Here is a 3,247-nt window from a genome sequence, read left to right as displayed (position 1 = left end):
TAGCATCGTAATAGTGACAAAGAAAAGTATGATGCTATCAATGAAGAAAAGGAGACCAAAGAAGATGACCAGCCAATAAAAAAACCTGACACCTTATTTGCATCAAAGTTCAATTTTACAACACCAAAGTTAATTTTTACAACGTCAAAGTTCATCTTGACAAAGTCAATATTTCCCTATATATACATCAAGGAGCACTGTTGATGATTCATTCGGAATCGAAATATGGCCTTATTTGCAGCATGAATTCGAAAAATAAGTTTATTTTGAATTTTAATAAACTAAACGTTCACCAAAAAACTTTAGTGAGAAAAATCGAAAAAACGAACTACAAACATATTTACACCAAACATTCGGTAGAATTTATAGAATATTGTAAATATATATATATATATATATATATGTTATATATATATATAACATATATATATATATATATATATATATATATATATATATATATATATATATATATATATATATGCTTACAATATTCACTTTCACATAGGCTTCGATGATATATATATATGTATATATATATATATATTATTATCTTTGGATAATATATATATATATATATATATATATACAGTATTGTATGAATTTTACCGTATTGTTGGCATTAATCAATTTAAAGTTTGTCTTTTCAATTTTTCTTACTAGAATTTTTTAAAAATGGTTCAATTTGTTGAAAATAAAATTATCCATGTTCATCATGAAAATTTAATGAAACTGTTTTTATCCGAATTCATCATGCAGATAAGGCCTTATTCTCGATTTTACATAAATATCTTCAGTGCGTGTTTGGTTTTATACAGTTTCTTTAAACAATGTAAAGCTCTGCAGCAAAGTTTATTGGCTGGTATCGTATTCTTTATCTTTGTTGTTGTCATTCCTTTGTTCTTCATTGCTCTTGAAATTAGTATTAATACGTCGAGTTGGTAATGGTGTTATAATTCTTTGTTCTTTGTTGGATGTTTATTTGAGGTTTATTGATATCTATTAGGACAGTTTCTGCAATTTTTAGATGTATTGTGTTAGTGTTTTAATAAATTATTGCATATTTGCATAGTTGCATATGTTGATTGCAAGTGAGATTTGATGGCTCCTCTTTGTGTATGCATTGTGAAACGTCTTGATTGTGAAGTGGTCATAACACCAATATACTAAAGACGATTCTACTTTGAAGCGTAATCATGTAACATATTAATTTAAATGCCCTATTGACGACTGTGCGTCAACAACATACGTATATTGGTGTTACGACCACTTCAATATCAAGACGTCTTACAATGCAATACACAAAGAGGAGCCATGACAGTATCATTCCATCCTTTTTCATTATACACTTTCAGTCCAGCCACGGTTGATTTCATAAAAAATACCTGCAAATTGTATATTATTTATAAATTTAAGAAATTGCTATTATATACATCTATTTCAATTATTAGCTTTATTTTTAGCATGAACAGGAGAATTTCTTTGGATGTTGTTTGATCTGAGATTGACCATTGTCAGATTGTGAGCAACTTTCAAGGGCTTTTTTTTCAGTATCGGATATTGATCCAGTTGTTGAAGATGTTTTTGAAATTATGAGTTATATCGAAAAAAGAAATGTTTGCTGGCCATTTACCATATTTCTAGCTTTCCACCACAAAGTTCAGAATAGAAACTCTGTAATATGGAGCATTTCAATAAAATTATTTAACGACTAAAAGTGAAAAATCATTAAACTTTTAGAAAAATGTTTTTAAACTAAATTTCTTATAATATTACTGGCTAAATGTACTTATCTATTTATTGATAAATTGTGTATGGAAACAGCCAACAGAGTGACATATTTCTTTAAAACACTTTTTGCAATGTTTACATTTTCTGTCAAACCACTCCAGTCGCTTTGCTCTGTAAATTTGGTCACATATCAACATAACAAATTTTTCTGTCTCAGAGGGTGCTTTCAACCTTGCTTCTAAGTGTGATTAGTTAAAACCTTCAACATTTTCCACAAAAATTGAAAACAACTGTGGAATGCAACAAACACTGAGAAGAATAAACAGTTCTTTTAAAGCTCCGTGGAGTGTATGGTGTCATTTGCCACAAAAATAAAACTGTAAGCAGTTTGTTAAAATATTTTCTGTCTCGTTTTTTATCTAAGGTGAGCTTTAATTAAGCTTTTACAAGTTCCAACAATGATGCATAGTGACTCAAACTACCCTTTTTATAATTGCTTCTAATAATTGATTAATGTTGTTTACAATGGGAGAAACATCTTCCTTAGAAAGTTCATTTTCATTATTAAGGTTCCTCTACGATGCATAATTTCAAAGTCGTACAATTGTAATCGTTCCAACCATCGTGCCACTTGTCTTTCTGGATCTTTGAAATAGAGCAACCACTTTAACGCTGCCTGATCCGTTCGAAAAAGAAATTTTTGTACGAGTACTTGTGGAAAGGTTTTGTTGCCATGACCATTGCTAGCGACTCTTCCGGTTTTTAAGACTTTTGCTGTAATAGGTCAAAACCTTTTTTTCTTCGTTAAAAATTTGTGACAAAACGGCTTTAATTCCACAGTTGCTTGCATCCGTACCTAGCACAAATGGTTTGCCTCGGATTAGATATGCTAACAAGAGGCTTCACATGATTCTCATTTTAGTTATTTCAAAGCTGCTTCACACATTCCAATTAAACGCTCGATCATTTTCTATGAGTTGATGTAGTGGTCTTGCAACTTTTGCAAAATCCTTTACAAAACGTCGGTAATATGTTATCGATTAGCAAATGTTTTCCGACAATCTATGAAATTGCTGATTCGAATGGGGTGCTCATATCTTGCCAAGAGTAAAGAGCATAGGTGATCTCAGGGTGGTCGTAGATAATTAATTTAATTTTAAAGAGCCCACGTTATTTATGACACAGAATAAAAAATTTAATCGTATTTTAGGAATTTTATTCAGAAACTTCAGTGGCCTGTCGAATGATGCGTTTATATGTTTTTATAAATCTTTGTTAAGATCATGTTTGGAATTTGCTGTCCACATTTGGTGCCCTTACAGAAAAAGTCTCTCTAGAATTGGAAAAAGTTCAGAGAAGAGCTACCAGAATTCCAAAATCATTTCAAAACTTAGATTATATTTCTAGATTAACAAAATTAGATCTACCATCATTAGAATAGAGACGTAACAGATGTGACTTAATTTTAACTTATCAAATTTTTCATAATCTGTTGGATCCTTCAATTTGCCCACTG

Source organism: Helobdella robusta (assembly GCF_000326865.2).
Source record: "Helobdella robusta unplaced genomic scaffold HELROscaffold_15, whole genome shotgun sequence".
NCBI classification, from domain to species: domain Eukaryota; kingdom Metazoa; phylum Annelida; class Clitellata; order Rhynchobdellida; family Glossiphoniidae; genus Helobdella; species Helobdella robusta.
This window is presented reverse-complemented; position numbering follows the sequence as displayed.